The 24,870-nt window shown below is 39.5% G+C and overlaps 2 protein-coding genes across 11 annotated transcripts in view; one reads left to right on the forward strand and one right to left on the reverse strand.

Annotated features, from left to right (window-relative positions):
- MBD5 (methyl-CpG binding domain protein 5) overlaps positions 1–24,226 on the reverse strand; it is a 185,803-nt gene extending 161,577 nt beyond the window's left edge. For 3 of the 5 annotated variants that reach the window (XM_061608839.1, XM_061608835.1, XM_061608836.1), the window contains exon 1: positions 23,595–24,226. The gene's annotated coding sequence lies outside the window, so the exon portion shown is untranslated. The remainder of the gene's footprint in view (positions 1–23,594) is intronic. The other 2 variants (XM_061608841.1, XM_061608840.1) reach the window with 1 other exon arrangement.
- Positions 24,220–24,870, forward strand: part of ORC4 (origin recognition complex subunit 4) — a 33,413-nt gene continuing 32,762 nt past the window's right edge. For 2 of the 6 annotated variants that reach the window (XM_061608842.1, XM_061608847.1), the window contains exon 1: positions 24,389–24,540. The gene's annotated coding sequence lies outside the window, so the exon portion shown is untranslated. Of the gene's footprint in view, positions 24,360–24,388; positions 24,541–24,605; positions 24,776–24,870 lie in introns of those variants that run through there. The other 4 variants (XM_061608845.1, XM_061608843.1, XM_061608844.1 and 1 more) reach the window with 4 other exon arrangements.

The following is a 24,870-nucleotide window of genomic DNA, read 5'->3' on the forward strand; positions in this document are numbered from 1 at the left end:
TGCAAGGATGACAGATTCATTCATGGAGGGACCGTATGATGAAGTACCAGAAATTTTAGAATGCGAGGTGAAAGCTGCTCTTAAAATATTTGGAAGATACAAATCACCAGGGACAGATGGCATACCAATAGATTCCTACAAGCTTCTGAGACTGAATCTGTCCAAAGTTTGACAAACATTTGTCAACAAATAAGGAAAAGAAAACAATGGCCCACACCCTGGAAGCGTTCTATATAGATCACAATTCCAAAGAAAGGGGATCCCATGGAATGCAGTAATTATCACCTTAATATTCCCTGCAGGTAAAGTAATGCTCAAGATTCTACAACAGGCTCTTACCATATATGGAGTGAGAAGTGCCAGATGTCCAAGCTGGACTTAAAAAGGGAAGAGGTACCAGAGATCATATCACAAACATACTTGGATGATGTAACGGACCAAGGACTTTCAGAAGAAAATCACCCTGTGTTTTATAGGTTACAGCAAAGCCTTTGACTGCATAGATCATGATCATAGATCATGAAAAACAATGGAATGCTTTAAAAGAAATGGGGGTGCCACAGCATCTGATTGTCCTGATGTGCAACCTATACTCTGAACAAGAGGCTACTATAAGGACAGAATATGGAGAAACCAAAGGTTGTGAGACAGGGGTGTATTTTATCACCCTACTTAATCTATATGCAGAACATATCATACAGAAAGCGGGATTGCACCAAGATGAAGGAGGAGTGAAAATTGGAGGGAGAAATGTCAACAATTTAAGACATGAAGATGGCAGCATACTAGCAGAAACCAGTAATGATTTGAAACAAATGCTAATGAAAGTAAAAGAGGAAAGCAGAAAACCAGGACTATAGCTGAACATCAAGAAGACTAAAGTAATGACAACTGTAGATTTTTGTGACTTTAAAGATGACAATGAGGAAATTGAACTTGTCAAGGATTATCAGTAACTTGGCACAGTCATTAACCAAAATGGAGACAATAGTCAAGAAATCAGTAGAAGGCTAGGATAAGAGAAAAATCAACTAATTTGAAATATGGCATTGGAGGAGAGCTTTGCACATACCATGGACTGCAAAAAAGACAAATAATTGGGTGTTAGAACAAATTAAACCAGAACTATCACTAGAAGCTAAAATGTTAACACGGAGGTTAACATACTTTGGACACAATGAGAAGACATGATTCACTAGAAAAGACAATAATGCTGGGAAACTGCATACACAAATAATAGAATGAGATGGGAAAGAGATCTAGGATGGTCCATTTTTGATCAACAATGCAATAAGATTTTTAGTCAGATGGAAAGATCTTCATTAAGGCAGCAATCCAACTCAATGGAGGCTGGTGGAAGCAGAGCTGGGAGAAGGGAAGGCAGTGGAAGGGGCTGCCACATCCTACCTCCGTTCAGAAGCCACTGGAAGGGGAGGACACTGGCTGCACTGGCAGGGCTCGGTGGAAGAAAACGAAAACCATGTTACCTTCGGCCACCCCTTTTCCCTGTGTACTGACTGCTGGAATTGAAAGACACAGGACCGAGCCAAATGGGCTCAAGATGCTGCATAAATCCACCTCTCCTTAGTTCTGCCCTGTCACACCCGTGGAATGCCCCCTTCTGGGGCCTTTTGTTGAGGCTCCACTAGTGTTGGTCTTGGCTGAGCTCCTTGCCAGGTAGCAGCGCAGTTTCCTGGCTGTGGCTAGGGGAGGCTTCTGCTGATGCAGCCTGGCTGCACTAACTCCCTCCCTCCTCTGCCACATCCTGTATACTCCTCAAGGAGGCAATATAGATGATATTAAAGGCTAGTCCTACTCAGAATAGACTTATTGAAGTTAATCAATGTGACTAACTTCAGTTCATTAATCTCAGTGGGTCTACTCTGAGTAGGACTTAGTTGAATGGAAATGGACTGCCTTCAAGTCGATCCTGACTTATGGCTACCCTATGAATAGGGTTTTCATGGTAAGCGGTATTCAGAGGGGGTTTACCACTGCCTCCCTCCGAGGCTAGTCCTCCCCAGCTGGCTAGGGCCTGCTCAGCTTGCCATAGCTGCACAAGCTAGCCCCTTCCTTGTCCCAATAAAAATTATTACTAATGTGATTAGTGATTTTAAATGCTGGTAACATACAGCAAGGAATGCATTTTCTGCATATGTAGCAGGAATGCCTAACTGCAACTAATTATTGGAACCATATCTTGCATCTCCGATATAATAGGGACTACATTGAGATCCGCATCACTGTTGACTGTGTTTAATTTAACTGACAATGAGGTGGTTTTGAATCTGAAATCAGTAGTATACATCCTGCTGGTAGCTGCTAAGATAGTTTGGGCTAGAAAATAGAAGAGTCAACAAGCACTAATAGAGTGAGAATGGTTAATAAAATGTTTGGAACTTGCAGAAACTGAGATGGGGGGTGGGAATCAAACCAACTGGTTTGTCAGCTTTGGCCCTTTTGGACACAGAAGACTTGGCCACAGTGCTCCATGCTCTGGTAACTTCCAGACTAGATTATTGCAACGTGGTCTACATGGGGCTGCCCTTAACAATGATTCAGAAACTTCTACTGGTCCAAACTGCAGCAGCCAGATTACTTTTAGAACTCATATAACCCCTGTATGACAACAGCTGAATGGTTGCCAGTTCGTTTCCAGGCCCAGTTCAAGGTGCTCGCATTAGTATTTAAAGCCCTAAATGACTTTGTTCCCAAATATCTAACTGCCTCCTTCCCTACAGACCCTCTTAGGTGTTGAGATCAGCACAGGGGGTCCTTTTGGTAGTTCCGTCACCCTCGGAAGCTGGAGGGTGGTGGCCCTAAGATGGCATTCTCTGTGGGAGCCCTTAAACTGTGGAACTCCCTTCACACTGAGGTGCATCTGGCAACTTCATTGTACGACTTTCGGTGAATGCTGAAGACACACCTCTTTACCCTAGCCTTTGACACATGAGATGTATATTTTTAGGACCCACACTATTTTCTATGATGTTGGTTAGGTTGTTTTTAACTGTTTTAATTATGTATTTTAAAACTGTTGTAACCTGCCCTGGGACCTCTTGGTGAAGGGAAGGTAATAAAGTCTAACAATAACAATATTATGGTCAGTGGGGTAGATATTCCCCATCACTGTTCTACAAAGTTTTCTGAACTTCAGCAGCCACTTTTGGGTGTCTGTGAGAGGCTGCGGTAGGATTGAGGGCTTGAATATTCAGAGTACAAGAATGCAACTTGCAGCTCTGTGGTCCTTGGTTAGAGTATACATTTTCAAAATATTTGCTCAAACTTTCTAACTAGCAGCATCCAGTACTAAATTAAAAGTTTGATCATTTCCATGAGTATAAAAAAGATATAGCACATGATAGATGAACAACTACAGCTAGTTGCACATACAGCTTGTGCAAGACATTGCTCATGGAATGCAGCTTGATTTGTGTTAGTGCATAATTTTCTTGAATAAAGCACCTTTTATAAGGTATCAGCCACTTCTCATGCAACAACACTACAGATCCCTGGATAGTGGACGTTAAAAGATATACTTACAACATACCACATTAAAAAGGTGAATTCTGCATGTCTTTAAAAGGTACCAATTGCTTCCAAGTTTTATTATTCCTTTCACCCCTCATTTCAAAATCTAGTTCAAAACCCCATGGTAAATATCTAACACTAAAATCAGACAATTGTATAGTGTATCACACTTATTCATTTCTGGATCAACTATCACAGTATTACTAGAATCAACAAGCATTTATTATCTATCTCTAAATGTTCAGAAAGAATGGAGGCATAAAAATATTAAGCAGTACAATCCTATGCATATTAACTCAGAAGTATGCCACATTGAGTTTAATGGAACATACTCATAGGAAGTGTGAATAGAATTTCTACGGAGACTGTCATCAAGCCAATAATAATTTTAGGTCCATTTTGTTTGCATGTCACCTAAGTCTACATACAATTAATACCTTTCTACCAAACTGAACTTTCAAAGTTTATATACAAGAAAAAAAATCTGCTTACATTTTGATACTTTATGAATTCACTGAAAGTCACATGTACACAACTCTGTTCATTACAGAAGCTTAAATTTAAGCAGAAATTCATAAGCCAATTGCCAAGAAAGGTCACTTAAATATGAACACCCAATCCACAAAATCTTACAAACCTAAGAGTTTGGATCCAGACTTCACCTTCCCTGGATGAAAAAGCTCCTTCTGTCCACAGAAAGCTTTGTCAGGAATCTGTTTGCAGAGGAGGGGGTGGAGCTTTTTTTAAATGATTTCACTTCCTCCTACAGCCTCAAGGCCACTTCCCACATTGCTTCAGAACAATGCGTCCCCCACCCCTCCAGAGTAGCATAGGAGATGGTGCTGGGGGCTGCTGCGAGACTGGAATTGGCAAAAGCTGCCTCCCCTGCCAGTGATATCTGGATACTTACATGTGTCTCTGGGACTCGTGCATGTGTGCGTTTCACATGCTTGAGATGGGGGTGGGAATCTTTTACGTCAGTTGATTGTGTGCTGCCCTAGGCATGTGTCTCAGCGAGTTCAGGATACAGGAAGCTAGAGCATCAGTTTATTAAAGTGAGGTGAAAAATGTAATTTAATTACCCTTTAAACAGTTTGGTGCATTAAATAGTGCAATAAATAAAATGTAATTTCATTTGTGCATTTAATCTGATATCCTAATACATTTGCAACCTTAAAGAGAGAATAACTTCCTAGAAGAGGAAGAAAAAGAACTACGCTAAAGAAATGAAAGAAAAGGAGGTGGGAGCTTCTTAATCTGCAATGAAACTCCAGAAAATAGAAAATTAAGATTAAAAATTCACCTATCCAGTCTATTGTAGCTGTTAATTGGTAATGATGTTGTGTGTGTGTGTGTTCAAGCCAGAAATAGCAGTGTGGGCCATGACTTCTGTGCCTAAGATTTTTGTGTAATGGCTCTGCTGTGCAGTTGCTCTGAGTTAGAATCGCAGTTAGGCAATATAATCCTTTACCCTACAGCTTCCCGGTCTGGTGCACTGTGCTGAAAGATTGCTTGTAAGGTGATGATGTGTTGTGTGCGTGCCAATTCTTGCAATATGGAAGTATTTGGTTTCATTGGCAACGAGATTATTCTCATATTTGTTTGTGATCCTTATTTTTTATTTATATGCAAGCCCAAGCACACACACTCAAACTTACTAAGAAAACAAAGGTTGACCTGCAAATAAAATATATGGATGCAAAAACAAAACTTTTAGATGTGTAGAAATTTTTAATCTAACAGGACAATTCTATGCATGTCTACTCAGAATTACATGGCACTGAGTTCAATGGTTCTTACTCCCTAGTCTAGGACTGCAGCATTAAGTCTAAGTTTGTCTGGTATGAGACATGTATAATATTTGGATTTCATCCAATTAGATTACACTCAAAGTAGATCCGCTGAAATCAATGGACATGACTAAATGATTTCAGTGGTCTACTCTGACTATTACTTGGTCAGATAAAATCCCTTTCCTCTCTATTTTCCTCATTCTGTTCTCCAAATTACCAGTCCATTATTTTATAAAAATGTGACAAAATTAAAGCAAACTGTGTACCTAACTTCTACAAATGTGTCCATTTTATCCAGCAAGAGCTTTTGCACAGATTGTTGACAGCTGCTCTGTTTTTGCCACCTGGGATTGTTTTTCACTTCTTAGGAATAGAAGGAAAACTCAATCTGAAGTTGCAATTGTACTCAAGCCAAAAGTAATTTTATTGGAATAGCTGAGTCAGTAAAAACTTCACTGGGTTTAAAATGCAGTTTTGGGTGGAGAAGAATTTGATATAACTCTTTGCTAGTCATAGCTTCCTATAATTTCAGACAACATAAATTCATTACAATTCACATCAACTGAAAATCCAAGTTCTTATCTGTTATGAAAGTTGGAATATTTAATTTATTTATTTATCTTTCAGCAACATCCACTATCATTACTCAGTGAAAAGAAGGATATTCCATTCATGGAATGATATGGTGCTTGCTGGAAGGGGTCCTTCTGCAAGGAGAATTTCCTTTTCACAGTCTCTCTCTCTCATTCACACACAAACCTGTGTGTGTGTGTGTGTGTGCATGCGCAGAATAGCCTCACTAGTGGATTTGTCAAGCTGCTCACCTTGAAGGAATTATTTGACATGTGCAAACAGTGAAATTGCAAAGTACATGTTTTGATTAAAGTGAAAATAAAGTAAGAGAAGATGGGATACTGTGATAAACAGGTATTTTTTGTAGGCTGCAGCACATGCGAACAAGGCCTTGGGCACGAATGATGGGATTTTAAAACCTATTAACTTTCATTATAATTGGAACAAGAACAAAATATTGCATAGCTAGTTCTGTGTGGCTCCGGAAGCTTGTGTTTCTTGAGCACCAGTCCCCATGCCCCATGACAACAGCAGCAAAAACAGCACAGTGAGGATTAAGTGGGTTCACTTTCCATGGAATGCTGATTGACTATTGGGTGTGCGTGTGGGAGGAACGGAAAAATGGGAGGCTGTATTGGACTGAACATCCAGGAAAAAGGCTTGCTGGAACCCTGAACATAAGCATTCCACACAACAACATTTTCTTTCAGATTCCAGATGCACATAAAATTCTCCATTGTTCATTCTCCTTTACAGCATTACTGCACTTTTGCTAACACAGAAAGGCAAAACTAAAGTTGACATTCCTTGATTTGGAATTCCAGTAGCTGATACCTAATTCTGTCAGCCCACTCTCTCAAGAGCCATTCCACTAGCCGAAGCCTTATTCTTAGTGTAGCACAACAGCTGAACCCAATGGTGTTTTGTGCTTGCACAACCACTATTATAACTTTGTGACAGTTAAGCTTTAAGCACCACCTCTTATGCTATTTGTGTAAAATTTCCATAATGAGGAAATGCTTGATAAATGTCCCTGATTTGTATACAAGATAAAAATAAAATATTTTGTCTATGCTTTAACTAATTTAAGTTGGTACGTTTTTCTGCCATGGCTATTTGACACAGCTCACTTTACCAAGAATTCAATGTCAAAAGTTCTGCAGTTTCCCAATTCTTGGTTATTACCCTGCAAGCAGCCATCAACATAAATACTATTCATTCCTAAAATGTCACTTTATACTCCTGCCAAATCATTAAAAGAACTAATGTTGTTGTAACATATATAATTCTATATGTAATGTTTGCTATTGCTGCAAATATCTTATTCTAAATATGTACTACAACAGGACATGACCTCCATATTATGCACCTTGCTAATTGTAATTTCTCCTACATTTTGTATTATTTGTATTTGTTATCTTGGCCAATATCAGCTCTCAAAACTTGTGTTATGTTGAACCTCGCCCAGTTTCTTTTATACAAATATTCTAAGGAACAACAAAAAACCCTACATTTGTATCATAGCTCCACTTAACTCAAGAAGATAGTAGAATATATCACTTTATCAATTCTGCACTGTTTACCTGGAGTTTCAAAAAGCTTTTGACAAAGTTATTGCTGTATCCTGCCCTGGAATCTTATTGTAAAGGGTAGGTAAAAAAATCAAATAAAATAGCATTCCTCACCAAAGACTCCTAAACATGGGATGAGAGGAGAGTTCCTCTTATGGATCAGTAACTGGCTAAAGAACAGAAAAGAATAATGGAGAGGTCCCACAAAGGAGGGATAAAAAGAGTAGGCATTTTTTAACTTGTTCGTAAATGATCTGGAGTTAGGGATGAGCAGTGACATAGCCACATTTCTTGATGACATGATTTCAAGCACTGCTCTTCAGCCTTGGGTCCCCAGATGTTCTTGGACTACAACTCTCATCATCCCCAGCCAGCTTAGCCTCTAGTCTGGGGATCATGGGAGTTGTAGTCCAACGACATCTGGGCCCCCAAAGTTGAAGAACACTGTTTTACGGTAGTTAAGAACAAAAACAATAATTCCAAACTGGGTGAATGGGCAGTAAAATGGCAAACATGGTCCAATTAGCAAGTGTTAAGTGCTGCCCATTGGGGCAAGAAAATCTCAAACAAACATATATGCTAATGTGGTCTGGTTCTTGGGGTTGTCGTGTACAGCTGAATGCAAATGCTAACCCAATATGGGACTGCTTTGAAAACAGCAAATTCCAATCTTCATTAAAAAAGAAATAAAAAATAAAGCTGCCAATATTATAATGCATAAAAATCTACAGGCTATCAATGGCTACTAGCCATGATGGCTATGCTCCGCCTCCACAGCTGGATATAGTATACATCAGCATACCAGTTGCTGGAAACCACAGGAGGGGCGACTGCTTTTGAGCTCATGTCCTGCTTGCAGCAACCAAAGGCATCTGATTGGCCACTGTGAGAACAAGATGCTGGACTAGATGGGCCATTGGCCTGATCCAGCAGGCTTTTAGATTCTTATGCCAAGCTCCCCACTGCCTTCATTACCACAAGGTGTAGTAATGGCTAATAACTTGGACAGCTTTTTAAAAAAAGATTTGACAAATCCATGAAGGATAAGGTGATTGCTACTAGTCATGAGAGCTAGATATAAAGTCCATGATTAGAGGCAGTATACTTCTGAATACCAGCTGCTGGGGATCATGAGCGGAAGACTGCTATTGCGATCATGTCTTGCTTGTGGACTTCAATAGGCATCTCATTGTCTGGGTGAATAGAATGCTGGACTAGATGGGCCTTTGATCCGATTCAGCAAGGTTCCCTTTAGCTTCTTATGCATACCGATACAGTATACATGATCTATTTGCACAACTACAGTGCCTTGCAAAAGTAATCAGACCCCTGACCAATGCTCTCATATTACTGATTTACAAATGGTACATTGTAATTTCATTCTGTATCATATTTATTTTGAAGCACTGAAACTCAAAATCAATTACTGTAAGGTGACATTACTTACTTAATTAAATTTATTACATTTACATACCTCCCCATAGCCGATGCTCTCTGGGCGGTTTACAGCAATTAAAAACAATAAAAACAAATATATAAATTTTAAAACACAAAAAACAATTTACAAACACACTGAATGGGATATTCTATTGTAACACCTGTGTACTTGCCTATGTACTGGTGGCTAGAGAAGTTAAAAAGGGATCTATTGAGCTCTCTCAAGATGCTTAACTCACTGGGTAATGTGTTTGCCACAGAAGTTAGAAGTGGATTTTGCCACAGATGTTAAAGTCAGAAAAGATTTTGAAATAGGAAATTGGTAGCAATTTTTCCCAACTTTAATGTGTACATTTTAATAGGCTTCTATTCTAATGTGTACATTTTAATAGTTAAAATGATTTCAAGGCTTTACTTTACCAGCTTTCTCTGGGACTAACACTGAAGCAACTCCCAAGCAAATTCAATCTTGTATTTGTCTATATAGGACAAATGAATAAAGCAACCAATAAATATAAGAACTTGGATCTCTCACTGTTGAATTTAAAAGTGACTAAAGTTTATATTTTTCATGTTCCAATAATTCAAATGAGGCAAGCATGAATACTTATTTGGAGATATGTCTGATGAAATTAATCAAAGCACACGAATATTTAGAAGTTGCATGGTGTTATTTTAAGTTATTATGCAGCCACAAGTATGGATAGTTAGCATTCTGCAATGTTAAATTGAAAATATCCCCATGCCATTCTGATGCTTCCATAAGCTCATTTCAAAACAAAACCTTACAAAACTTATGTCCTGAACTCAAAAACGCTTGCTTAACAACCCTCTGTTTTCATGGTGATACACAAAACAGTCAGAGAGAATTGAGAGTTCAAAGGGTAAAAAGAGAAAAAAACAGACCACTGATGAACTTTTTTCTGTCAAGAGTTGTCGTAACCTGTTGAAATTAATTAGAAATCAGCCATGTTTACAGAGTACCTGTAATCCTATTACTGACCTTGCCCCATACTCTGACCTTCATCTTCTGCAGTTTAAAAAAAAGCCTGGCCGATTTTGAATTAATTTAAGAAATTTAGCATTGAACTCAATTATAAGCCTGGGCATGCTCAGTAAGAACCAACTGTCAGTGTTCCACAAGACAGACTCACAGCTGCTTGGCTAATCAGGGGGCCACACCCACACCAGATCTTTATTTTACTTTAGACAGTCATGGTTTCCCCCAAAGAATCCTGGGAAGTGTAGTTTCTGAAAGGTGCTGAGAGGAGACTCCTATTCCCCTGACAGAGATCCAGTGGCCAGAGTGGTTTAACAGTCAGCCGCTCTGATTGAAGCTCTGTAAGGGGAACAGGGTGTCTGCTAGCAACTCTCAGCACCCTTCATTAACTACACTTCCCAGGATTCTTTGGGAGAAGCCATGACTGTCTAAAGTGAAATAAAGGTCTGGTGTGGATGTTGCCAATGACAGCTTTGGTTTAAATTTGGGTGGGAGAGTACATGTGCCTGCTGTAGAATAAAAATGTGGGGAAAACGCTGAAAAAGAATGATACTGTTCACAATGTTTTCCTTTTGGAATGGAATGGAAAGGGGCTTCCCCTCCCCTCCCGCCCCCCTCCTCTACTTCCTGCCCTCCTCCCCATCTGTGCCCCTCGCTCAGGTCAGTTTCACCTATCCTTAGCATAATTGCACAGGAGTAAATCCCACTGAACTCAAAAAGCATGCAAATGATCAAACTTGCCCTCCCCTCCTCCTCCCTTCCATTACCTCCCTTTTGCCCCTCCCCTCTCCCTTCCTTCACCTCTGCCCCCTTCCAATCCCATCCTTCCCCCTTCTTCTGCTCCCCTCCCCCCTCTCCCCCCCATGGTCAGTTTTACCTATCCTAACTATGATTGCACGGGAGTAAATCCCATTGAACTCAATAAGCATGCAAAGGATCAGACCTGCCTTTCCCCTCCTTCTGCTCTCCTCTCCTCTCCCTTCCTCCTCCTTCCTCCTCCCCTGCCCGCTCCAACCCTCCCTCCCTCTTCTCCCCCCCATGGTCAGTTTTATCTATCCTAAGCATGACTGCATAGGAGTAAATCCCACTGAACTCAATAAACCTGCCCTCCTCCTCCCCTTCCCCTCCTGCCAGACCCACTCCTCCCCTCTGTCCTTCCTCCCCTACCTCTGCTCTACTTCCTCCTCCCCTCCCCCTCCCCCTGTGGTCAGTTTCACCTATCCAGAGCTTGGAAAAGTTACTTTTTTGAACTACAACTCCTATCAGTCCAATCCAGTGGCCATGCTGGCTGGGGCTGATGGGAGTTGTAGTTTAAAAAAGTAACTTTTCCAAGCTCTGGACCTATTCTATACATGATTGCAAGGGAGTAAATCCCACTGAACTCAGTAAGCATGCAAATGTTCAATCCATTCTCAGCAATCTTGCATCCTATTTCTTACCACCCAGATTAAAAAGCAGACAAATTCACTACAGAAACAAAATCTTGCGGTTTAAGAATGTTGCTATAGCCAACAGATATTTCTATCAAACTTTAAAAAGCAGGGAAATTGGCAGCAATAGTGAATGCACCAGGGGAGCAGGAGACCTGACCTCCTCTCTGAGATACTGGACTGCCCTACAAATTTGTCAAAATGCAAACACAATTTGGGTTGATCTTTCACAGTCCTATCTACTTCCTGTGTAGTTTGGAAGAACTGGGTAAGATGTGCCTCTCAGCATACGGTGAGTGGTGGCAACACCTGCAGTCAGCCCAAATAACAGACATGTGCTGTTTAAGCAGGGAGGAAGCAACAATATTAAGACAATTGCTATAGTTCAGATAATCACTTTATGTTTGATTTACTTTGCAATTTTAGTGAAGTTTTCAAATAGTAAATAATTTTCTTTTGCTTCTGTTTCTGTGAATTTGTGAAGTAGAGCAAGAGTTTGCAACACTAAAAAAAAAGCTCCAAAAACAATTGTGGCTATTCTGCAGAATAGTTTCCAATGGACATGAGCAGTATCTTAGTTTGCACAAGATAAAACAATGGGAGGTGAAATATATTCTTGTAAAATTCTAGGTGTGCTGTATGTTTTTAATTGACCATGTCCACCTTTCCTTAAGTGGAGTAGTTTAAGTATACCAGGCTGAAAAGATGGATCTTGGGCAGGCCAAGTTTGTTTTTTCCAACAGTTAGAGTCATTGCTTAAATAGCAACATATTCTAATCAGTCTGATTTTACATCAAACTGCAGTTTCAGATACAACTGTTAATGTACTCAAAATAGAAATAGAACATAATCTCCCGTTTGAAACACAAAAGTCTGTCTTCACCATCATATGACACTGACTAATAAAAAGGTTTTGAAATTAATAAAAATAAATTTGACACAGATTTCTAGGATGAATGAGAGAAATGTTATTTTCTAGGTTAGATTTTCTGTAGAAACAGTAGTAACACAAAAAAGAAGCAAAGTAAGAACACCACCAACAAATATACAAAAATGCAATTATCCAGCTTTGGAGATGGCAGGTGTTGCCACCACTCACCATATGGTCAGAGGTACGTTACCCAATTTTTCCAAGCTACACAGCAAGTGGATTGGACTGTGAAAGACCAACCCAAATTGTGTTTGCATTTTTTTTCAAATGTGTAGGGTAGTACAATATCTCAGAGAGGAGGTCAGGTCTCCTGCTCCCCTGGTGCATTTCCCTGCCTTTTAAAGTTTGATATTTGATAGAAATATCTGTTGGCTCTAGGTACGTCCTTAAACTGCAAGGGTCTTTTTTTGCCTATTAGTGAATAAAGCTTTATATGTAACATGCAGGGCTCAGTATCTCACTTAAAAAAAAATACTAATTCCATGCCTCTTCAAATAATTCCATTTTCAGCTGATGTGCTGTAAATGAGAAGAGATTCTGGTGGCAGATTAAGTAAACAAGAAAAACTTGATAAGTTTTAAAAAGAAGCTCATATTTCAGGCTGCAACTGCCCAGGAAAGATCTTGGGATTGTAGTAGATGGCGCATTGGAAAAAAATACCACATCCAGAGAAATGTTGAAAAGAAAATTACAAATTCAGTGCAAGGAATTATTAGGAATGCGATGGATACAGTAAGTATCATAATGCCATAATGTTTACCGTGTTGTCACACTTTGTAATACTGCACATAGTTCTGGTTGCCCCATTCGATAAGAATATTGATGAACTGAAAAGGCACAGTATTGGAAAAGGTGGAAGGAAGGGATAAAATGAGCTATAACTTGGAATGCCTAAAAGAAAATGCAAAAACATCTGGGTCTTTTTATCTTATAAGAGGTCATTTGGGAGGATTTATCACACATTGTTTTTTGATTTTGAGATAAACATTTCTAGAATTATGAACTGCGCAGAGCATGGATAGAGGAAGAGGTTTCTCTCCCCCCCTCCTCTGCAATACCAAAAACAGGAGTTATCAAATTAAAGGTACTGGAAATAAGTTAAGGCAGAGCTGAAGGAATACTTCTTTACAAAGCTCATAATTACCATATGGAATTCAGTATCATAAAATGTGATGGTAATTCCTCTGACGTTCTTTTTACAAAGCTACTTAATTACCGGTGAATTATTTGAGGAGGTAGAGCTTTATTAGGAAGAATCCTCAAGCTTCGAGAACATGGTACACAGCACCCCTGAAAGGATCACAGTGTGCATCCTCCCAGATCCTTTTAGTGATGAAAGAGTAGATCACATTTTTGAGCAGGACACTTGCCTGTTTCCCTGCAGTTTCTCCAACTCTTTAGTCCTGAACAGGGGAGGGCTCATGGTTAAACTGTGCAGTGATGACTGGAATATGACTCTGTAAACTAAAGACCAGTGCACATTCACAGGCCTTGCCTAAGATTTCCAAGGCAGAAGCATTCCAAATTCTGAGATGTCAGGGGCAGGCCCTAGTGATGTCACAGAGGCAGGCCTGAATGATGCCACAGGAGTGGGCCTGAGTGATGTCATTAATCATGATACATTAAGCATCAACCACAGGTGCTTGGACATACAATCTTAGCTAAAAGATGGAGCCTGGGTAGGGAACATTTCATCTAGCCTACTTGCTTCTGGCAAGAAGGGTTTAACTGCTGTCAGGCCAGGCCAGTCACCAGAAGGCCATTGTAGGAAGAAAGAAGCCTAGCGATGTGGAGATGTTAGATGGGAGCACTCAGGAGTAAAGATGGATGCCCCTGAAGGCTGCAATTCTAAATACACTTACTAAAGGACTAAGCCCCATATACTCATAGGCCCTTACTTCTGAGTAGATATAGTTTGGATTGTGCTGCTGGTAAAGCTTGACTAAGGATCCCCTGCAAAGATATCCATATCCAAACAGGGTTGTCAACCCCCTGCCTGGAATGCCCTGCCCCTACCTTTTAACATGGCTGCTCCAAACTTCTTTACAGATTTGACCCTTCACTTCAGAAAGAGGTCTGAGAAATGAGTAAGAAGATTCTGTACCCTTTTTTGTGGGCTGCTATAAACTCACTCTGACAGCCAACCCAATTCCAGTGAGTAATAATTAACAGAGAGAAAACACACATGCTTTGGTCTACCTTCATAGGCAGTTGATTGGGAACAACAGCAATTGCAGCCACACTTCTCAGTATATGAATTCTCTTTTACCACTATTGGGCACAAAACAGTCATGCAACCAACAAGGTGCATCATCAGTGGGTTTAACGGGGTTGGGCGGAGCTCATGGAAACACTGTTGTTGCTTCTGAGTAAGGCAGAAAACTCAGCACCCCACAACCAGTCAGGATTCCTAACCAAAAGCCAAACATTAAAAAAATCCTGGCAAGCAACCAAGGTCACAGAAATACCCATGCACCACACCCTGACCTGGGTCTCCAGTTAGTGCAGTGGCACAATTGCTGACATGAATGAGACTCTATCAGCACATAATACCTCTGCTCTGATATCTGTAGTGGTTGCGGATTTGCTACCAGGCCAAATTCAAGGTGTGCTTTCCATGTTACGGGTGCCACATAGTACTTGTTCTGCTCTTGTAAGAAATCAGTCCATTAGTGTGGCAGCACCTATGCTTTGCAACTCCCTGTCTATTGACATTAGGCAAACACCTTCATTGTATTTTATTATTTATTTATTATTTCAATTTATATATCGCCCTTAGCAGAATAGCTCTCAGGGCGGTGAACAGCACGTTTTCAGCACCTGCAAAAAACATTTTTTTTGGCCTACCCAGGCATGTGGAAACCATTGTTTTTTTATTTGTTTTTAACTCATTGTTGGTTTTATTAATTTGAATGTTTTTAAATACCTGTCTGACTGTTTTGCCAATAATTTTATTGTTTTAATTCCTTCTGTATACTGCTTTGAGATTTTTTTTACAATAAAGCAGTATATAAATGTTGTAAATAAAATCCATAAATACGTTTTGGAGTCACTGTGGCCCTTAGTCTCTTTTTATTTTTAGGAATAAACAAATCTGCATTATACCAACTTAGGCCATTTGTTACCATCCAGCTTAGTACTGATGACATGGACTAGCTTTGGCTCTCCTTGATTCCAGACAATAGTCTTTATCAGAAATTGAATTTTGGGCCTTTGCATACAAAGCGTATGCCCTGCCACTAAGCTACAACCTTCCTGTTTTAAAAAAATATATTTTAAAATTGTTATTTTCGATTCACTAATGAATGCATATCATACCAAGGGCAGATCCACACCATTCATTTAAAGCACATTCAATACACATTTGAAGCACATGAATCCCACCACAGAATCATGGGAAGTGTAGTTTGTTAAGGGTGGTGAGAACTATAACTGTGAGGGGAAAACTAAACTTCCCAGGATTCTTTAGGGGAAGTCTTGTGCTTTAAATGTAAATAGGATGTGCTTTAAATGCTTTGTGTGGATCTCCTTAATAACCTTTGCCTTCATGTAAATTGTTTTAATTTTTTTATGGAAATAATAATAATAATAACTGGTACAGCTTGAGGATGTTGACAAGGTGCTTGGACAGGTTCATGCAACCACTTCTGTGCTGGATCCTTGCCCTTCTTGGCTAATAAAAGCTAGCAGGGATGGAACAGCCGGCTGGGCCAGGGAAGTGATTAATGCCTCTCTGCGAGAGGAAGTTGTCCCTGGCTGCCTGAATGAGGTGGTAGTGAGACCACTCCTGAAGAGACCCTCCCTGGACCCAGAAAATCTTAATAACTATAGGCCGATAGCAAATGTTCCATTCCTGGGCAAGGTCCTTGAACGAGTGTAGGGGGAAAGAAAGATTTACAACACAAACACAATTCTTTGTTATGTTCACTCAGAAGTCCCATTAATTTACAACACAATCCTAAACATGTGTACTCAAAACTGAGTCCTATTGAATTGAATGGATTTTACTCCAGGTATGTGGGATTAGCATTGCAACTTTACTCCCAGAAAAGCAAGCATTAGATTAAAGCTTCATATTGGGAAGGTTTTCAATACAGTGCCCTCTTCAACAGCACATGAAAATTTAAACTTGTTTGACTGCTGCACGCAAGAGAGAGAAAGACTGAAAGCTATATACTTAATCAATTTATGAGAATTTCAGATAAGCAGGAAAGAACAACAGTTTTCTGGCTTTGCAATGGGATCTAGCTACTGCCTGGAGGTCAACAAATCACACCCCTGCCTGCACTTATTGGCTACAAATCTGAAAGAGTGGAGTTAGAGCTGCCAACTATGAGCTCCTTTAACAGAAGTTGCGGGTGTGTGTGATGTTTTGCTGTATATCTTGTGAACCAGACCACCTAGAAATGTTATTTTTTTAAAAATGGAAGCTGAGAGTCCAGAGATTAAGGTGACTCACCCAGACAGGACTCCAAAAATCCAGAGCCTCCAGGCAAAAACTGGTGATACTTCCCTCTTTTGTCAATGTTGCTGTTTGTGGTACATAAGGATCCACACTCAGAGAATTCATTCGTTATTAGTATGTGTGATATATAGAGATAGATAGGATGTCCATGTGCAGGAGTTTTGGGAATTTATGATGATTATCATCCAGACTCTTTTACTTACCTTTCTCTGTCATCTCTCAAATTGTTTGCCAGTTCTAGAGCTCACCTGATATATTCCACAAGTAATGACTGTTTTACTCCTGTTTTCCATTCTCATTGTCAAGAGATGTTAAGACTTTGAGTGAGAGGGCTGGAAAAATTGAGAAATAAATATGCTGTTTCCTAGTCCACCTCCCCTCAACCTTTGGAAAATACTGACAAAAGCTTCCTATGAAATATTTTTCTCTTTTTAGTATAAATGAAATGCTCTTAAAGATTTTTTTAAATGTAAGTCAATCTGAAGCAGCCTTCTCCAACCTGCTGCCCTTCACCTGTTTTGAACTAGAACTCCCATTATCAGGGGCTGATGGCCAGGATAATAGGAGGTGTGGTCCAAAGCATCTGATCAGGACTAGGTTGGGGAAGGCTAACCTACATTGTTAGAGAATGATAATTCCAACATATACAAAGCTCATTCAAGATTTATTGCTGCACCTAGAAGGTGGTGCTATCTTCAACCAGAGGAACAAACAAGGTATTCATTGCTTATAAATTGTTCCTTGCCATCTTCCTATCCTTTCTCCTGCAGCTTTCCAATGAACCTTCAAAATCAGCTTTGGAGGGTTTGGGGGTGCATGTGGGAGGAAAAAAATGGATTTTGATATAACACTATGTAAAGCATCTATTTGCACCAAATTTCCTTTTTGCCACCTTACACCCCCCCCCAATGGTTTCAATATTTCTGGTAATTTTTCATCTCTATTATTGTCACCCTCTGCTCTTATGTTATATTGAATTTTTTCTTATTGACTTTGAAATGTTCCCATTATCTTGCTCTCACTTATCTATTATCTCTTCCCATGCTGTCTTCTCACTTCTCTGGCATTTTTAGCCCCCATAAAGCCAAACTGCATCTTCCATTCTGCTGACTTCACACTTTCTACCATTGGAACTCTATATCCTGGAATCTACTAATTCTGTGTGTTTAAACATCATTATCCACTTCATCTTGTACTACTATCTTTTCCCTAGTTTTAGCAATTAATGGTCTCCAATGAAACAGACTAAGATGTCATAGGGCTTCATTTGCCATACTAGAATTCTGTAGAATGAATATGGCTAGGCAGAAGAAACCCACTAAGACTACCTCCATCTTTTTGCCCATGGTCTTGTGTAGTATTTTAGGGTTGAAAAGAAGGCATACAAAAGGACTGAGGTCACAGATTCTTGAGCTTCTGCTCCTCTTGCAAGATATCTCATGAAAAACCTTGGAAGTTGATGGTTCTCTGAGGAGATGCATACTTAATATCTCTAGTTACTGAATGACAATAGGTTGGAACAGAGTATGACCACTCTCATGAGTCCAGCTTGATCTCAAGGACAGGAACCACCTGATCTGTACCCACTAATGCACTCTTTAAAGAGCTGCTGCACCACTGTGAAGAAATTTGAGAACAAAGTACCTGGAACCTGCTCTGCCAAACTCACCCACATATTGGATCCACCCTTATGTAGCAGTTGGAGAAGATACAGTGTGTGGCCTTCCAGAAATGTGTTAGAAGTTCTGCGCCACATCTCATGCCATTATACATCAGAGACCGAGACTGCTGAAGGAGCTCTTTGGAAAGTTGATCAGGAACCCATAATCTTAAAGGCAACTAATCAGTGTCTAGATCCTCTGAGCCTACTTTAGAAATGAGGCTCTAAGGTGTCATTTAAGTAGGTGTGAAGGCAAACGGCCTGAAACATGTTAGCTGCTAAGACATTAAAGAAGACCTAACATACTAAGGAAAGGGCACATAAATACTCAATATAGATACTGTTGGCTGTGGTAGGCAAAGTGGGGGTATTTTCTGGGGTATGGTAGTATCAGAATAAGAAACAAATATTAACTTTTTGACTCTTGGTGTCAGTGAAGGGGATATCCAGAGAACGTTTAGGTGCACCTAAATGCTTTGGCATTTATTTCAGTACATAAAGCATGTTCATTCAACACTCTTTAAAAACAAAATTTAAAGAACCAATGGTACAGTGAAAAATCCGTTATGAATGCTAAGAAACTAGTTGGTGTAATGATTGCGTCAAATGACAGAACTATTGGTATAAAGAAAGCAGTGATTACTCTCAAGAAATACAAGTGCACACAGGAAAATGGTAAGGTTTACTACAGCCAGGTGCAGTCCTATTCTTCCTATATTCTTTTCCCCCCAGAAAACCCTTGGCCATTTTCTGTGATGTAACAGAATTGCACTGCAGTATTGACAAAAACATAGCTTAAGTAGCCATGATATAACATTGGCCACAGCTTCTATTGTGCCTTCCTTAAGAGTGGCTTATTATGGTATAATGAAACTTTTTTGTAAGCCCTTCTTAACTACAAAACATGAGCAAGTGAGCCACACGATTAGATGAAACTCAGTAATCTGATGCAGCTTTTGAATGTTTTCTTGGTAATTTGTTTTTTTAATATATGTTATTGATTTTCAGAAAACAGAAAGACCAATAGGTAAGAGAGCAACCCTCTTCCCACCTTCCTCCCCCACCCTTATAAAATTAACCAAAACTTCTCTCTTTGCAGGTATCCACACTCATACAAAAAACTGAAGACATGGCAATTCATAAGTAGTGAAACTAAGAATCCTAATCCAAGATTCCTCTCCATAGCTGCACATGTGATGTTGAAGGACGCAATCCTTGCCCTTGTTACATAAGAAATAAAACAAAGCCATATTTCAATAAAATTGTCTGCATTTGATGCCCATTGTTTGTAATTGTTTCATTAGTTTTTCCATCAGTACAAGCTTTCAAATGTTTTGTCTCCAAACATCCAAACTCAAGTTGTCCAGGTTTTTTTGTAATTTGGTGACAGATTTATAACAAAAAGATAAATTGATTATCAAATGTACAATAATATGACTATACATGAGATTTCCCAACATCAACATAAGTATCTGAAATGTTGTTCAAATGGATGCTATGAAGAAACTTGGGAGAAGTGCTGTAACTGAAGGTCCAAGGTTTAATCCTCAAAAACTCCAAGTTAGGGCTGTCAGAAAGCTGCTGCCAATCAGTGCGGACAACAGTGAGCTAAATGGACAAATGGTCTGACTCTGTATAAGGCAGCTTCCTGAATTCTTTAACAATACTGCTTCCCAAGGGCTACTAGCCAGATTATGTAGTATGGCTGACACAAAATAGTATTCAGAATATTATTGGAGTTTAATCTATAGGGCCAGTCAACAACGAAACAGCCTGCAAAACTAATAAACTTTACAAACGTCAAACACAGGCGCTGCAAGTTTAAACTTTAAAGTGACACTTGACAGCTTAGCCAGGCAATGCCTATAAGATCAGTCCTGTCCTCATTGGACTGGCCCAAACAGTTTTTTCACAAGCAAAAGAACTCTGGCTCATTCTCAGTGTTTGCTACAGTTGTGACCACACATTTCAGATGAGGCGAACCACCCACAAAACAAGTGCAACATTAAAAATGCCACTGTTAAGAGAACAAGCTTAAGCCGGTTCATAGTTTGATAACTGACATTTAAAAGCCCAAAGATTTTTCAAGAACATATAACCTAGAATACTTGTATAATCTGAACTGTGAGACCCTATCCATGTTTATTGGATGCACCATTAATGTCCGTAGAACTTATTCCTGAATTAATATATATAGGATTCAACTGATCAAATAATTTGGACGTGTTTGAGAGAGAGAAGTTTTGATTGGACTGACACCAGGCTTTCCAACAGGCTTCTCAGCTACAAGAAATCTTACAATGTAAACATCTTAAGAATTATGGCTGCTATTCTTAAAACATGTTTACTATGCAGTCCTATTTATGTCAAACTAATCTGGGTTGTATGGTTTAAGGACTATCAATCACCTAAGTGATATCCAAGAAGCATTTCAAAGGGTAAGGATGAGGAAGTGTGATGAGGAATTCCTTAATCAATCTTAATGATAAAAAGGGGCAAATTTTCTTGTACCACCTTAGTTCTGTGTCCAAGTTCTCTCTTCATGCCTGCAAAATACACTTTCTTCGAAGTTCTTAAACAAAAAGAACCCTTTCCGAAATAGAATCCTACACAAATGTTCAATAGATCTGTTTCCCAGTCCTACTTGTAGATGCTAGAGATTGATCCTGAAAATGTTTTCAAGCAAAAAATACGCTGTACAACTCAGCTATGGTCCTCAAATGCTTCTTTTCCTGCCTGTATAAATACTCTTGTTCTGAGACTTAGTTCCACCAACAAATCTGTATACCTTATACTGTCTTAGAGGACCGTACAGCTGTTCAATTATTACTTATTGATTTGTTTTTATCAGTTTTCATGATTGGGTTTAACTTGGGGATTATTTGATATGTGAAATATTGTTTTGATATTTTGAATTGTTAGCTCTCTTGAATTTTCAAAGTAAAAATAAAGGATAAGATTAAAAAAGAGCTAACCATATGGTAAAGTCTACTGTTTTGTTAATAGCTCATAATTAAAGTTAAATATGTATATTTGTTTATGAACTCTGTAAAAGTGTGATGCCATGTATGTATTTCAGAGTAGGTTCTGTGACATTCAGTGAGGTTGAATATCTATGCATATACAGAATTGCAGCATTAAATTCTGACCATACACATATTCACTTCGAATGAAGTCATTTTCATTAGACTTCCCTGAACTCAAACTGTTAAAATCAGTTGATTGAAGAGGTAAAATTTGAATAAAAAGTCAGATTACTACACTAATAATCCCTCAGATTTCTAATCAACAGATAATTGAAGCTGCACTATATTATTTATCTACCTCCAAAATTCTTCAGTTCAGTAAAGAAATTTAAATAATTCTCTTTGTATGATAATAATGTTCATGAACCCTGTTTTGTATGGATGAACCTTAAGTCAGTGCAATATCTGAAGTTATACTGAACTCAGCTCAGATTTCTCTCTCTGTATGATGCACCTCAGTAGAAAAAACAGCCATTAAAAACAATGTATTAATAGAAAGGCCATTCCAGAACTAAATTGAGTGCCCACGTTTTCTAAAGACTGAAATTTTGTTTAAGAATTAGTATCCATATAAAAGTGATTATTACTTCACACATACCCATATAAAATAAATATGTTTTTCTGTTCTTCAAAGAGAAAGTTACCTTGCTTTCACATTTTAAATACCGAAGGTAAGCTGTTCTTCAGAGGTTCAGCTCAAGTTTTTCTACAAACTTTCCAAGTTTGCCTTTCACCAAATGTCTCTGACTTGATCAAAAATACTAGTTTTATGTTGCCAGTATGATTAGAAAAGATACTTTTTGCCAACAAATCATGTTATCCGAGATAGTACTGAGAAGGCCAGAATCACTTGCTGACTTCACTTCACATAGTAAGGCAACATCACGTATCAAGCTGCATGTTACTTTGGTCAGATTCCCTGGGCCTATTGAAATGCATAGGCCATCTGTGCACATTTCACAGTTCAAACACACCTTGCAGGCTTTAGTACACCAAAGCGCACAATATCCTCCTACTTTAAATGAACAAAAACACAAAGATAATAACTGCACAACAGAGCTGCCAAAGTGGTACAAAATGTGACTTACTATTATAGTGAACATATTTTCCAAATCCCCTATTTCACTTTTGCAAAGTCTAGAATTTAAATTGATCAAATTGCAATCTTAAACTTCCTTACAGCAAATAATTACTCCAAATCAATGACACTTATAAATAAGTAAGCATATATGGGGCTGGGATGATATTTTGATTCTTATGCTACTAGAAATACTTGTCACCCTAAATAAGCAAGTTAGACTCTTAACTAATCTGTAGAAACAAATGAGAGTTCTTAGCAGAAACAGGTGACATTATAAATAATATTAAGAACAGCTTCTTAATATATTATTTAGACCTTGATCCTTTAATCAGCCACAATCATGCTAAACAGATCGATTAATTATTGGAAGCAAGCATAAAAACCTTTGCAGTGTCAGGACCTTAAAAGTGACATAACCTAAATAATCTAAGTACACACGATCAGGTGTTTCAATTTCATATTACTAAACACAAAATATTCAAATACTATGTAGGCACTTCAGAGTGGGTAGCTAAAGAAAGTCTTTTCTAACTCATCCTTTGGTACAACATCTGTCTCTCTACATAACAGAAACTTCCCAAGACTACGACCAACAATAGATACTAAGAAAGAAATATTTCACAGATATACAAATACCAAATTAAAAGATTTCTGTGTATACTAGAAGCAAAACATCGACACACACAAAAAACCCCAAAGTGATAAAACAAAACAAAAATTAATAACAGTGGATTACATAGTAAAGAATAAACAAACAGAAGACACGAGCACAGAATAAGATATTTTCCTTTACCCAATGAATGAGCAAAAAATTGTAGAGAAATATTCTACATTACTCAGAACCAAACACTACACTAGCACCTTTCACTCTGTTTCTCTAAAAAAGAAAACAACCACAACAGAACAAGAATAAAACCACCACTTTATCAACCAAGAAACAATCAAACTGCTTCTTATCGTCAAAAGTAAAAAGAGAAGGGCTAAGGAAGAAAACAACCGCCCTCCCACCCTCCAGATCTGTTTGCCTCAGAGTGAAATTGTGGAGTAGAAGGCATTGCTTGCCTTACCTCCCTTTCCCATACATAGGCAGGCTTACCTTAGCTGCACCCCACTTTTATTTCTTTTCCTGGAGCAGTGTAGAGAGAGACACACAAAGGGTAATAAAGGGGGAGGAGGGGAGAGCAGGGGGATGGGGGGAGCTGGTGAACTGGCTGCTGCTGCTGCTGCTCCTCCTCCTGTGTGTGGTGAGGTGTCTCCAGCCAGGGCCAAAAAGCAGCAGCAGTAGCAATAGTAGTAGAGAAGGAGACGGGGACTGTGTTGCTAAGAGGCTTTTGCTCTCTTTTCTCTCTCTCTTCTCTCTCCTCTGACGGCCAAAGCGGGGGAAGAAACTCTCCTTCTCTCACTGTGTCTCTCTGGGATCCTCTAGCTAGGCTGGGGGTGGGGGAGAAACTCAATCTCGTTCAGGCCAAGCCCTCCCCGCAAACCAATTCAAGGTGGAATTAGTGCTCTGTCCCTTTAACAATATAAATAAAAGGTCCCCCAATCTCCCCCTTCTCTCTCTTCTTCATCATCAGCTGCTGCTACTGCTGAGGCTCTGGTTCTGGCAGGGAGAAAGATGGGAGGCTGTCACTGCGCATGCGCTCCAAGGGAGCTTGCTGGGTTGAAGGAGGGGGAGGGAAAGAAGGTTGCCTCCCACAATGCTCCGCGCTGCAAGCGAACCCGGAAAAGGATTCCGCGAAGATGGACGGGAGGGAGACCGGAAATTGCGGGAGGGAAATCAGAGGGTAAAGCGGAAGTAAGTAAATGGGCGGAGGCGAAAAGGAGTAGAGTCTGGAGGAGACACAGAGCTGGTATTGTGCATGTAAATATATACTCGCGCGCGCATATATTTTCTCATGCAGTCATGTGATAGAATTGCGCGCGGAGGTTCCTGGGAGGCTCTTGTAGCTTGACGACGAGAAGTCGAAGTAACGACGGCGGCGGGTGGGAGTCGTGCTTGACGGTCAGAGGAGTGTCTAGTGCGCGTTTTGGAAGGAAGAAAGGTGGGCGCGCGGGAGCTGCGTGGACTAGCAAGCTGTGTGGGGCTGAGTTTAGAATTTTCATCACCTCTTTCATTTTTAATTCGGTTCCTTTACGGTTAAGTCGGGATGGTGGTTCCGAGGTAGTTCAACCGCGCCTTTGTGGCTGCCGGTATTTCTTCTACAGTATCTCGCTCTACCTGATAAGTAGGGGGGGTGCGCTCAACGGCTGTTCTTCTGGATGGAGAAGCTTGAACAGGTGTACTCTCTTTTTTTACCTGTCATGTAAAGGATATTCGGTAGATGGATGAGAGAATGGGTTGTGGTAATGTGCAGAATTTCAGCAGATGCGGT

This window comes from Rhineura floridana, chromosome 2 (genome assembly GCF_030035675.1).
Source record: "Rhineura floridana isolate rRhiFlo1 chromosome 2, rRhiFlo1.hap2, whole genome shotgun sequence".
Taxonomy (NCBI): Eukaryota; Metazoa; Chordata; class Lepidosauria; order Squamata; family Rhineuridae; genus Rhineura; species Rhineura floridana.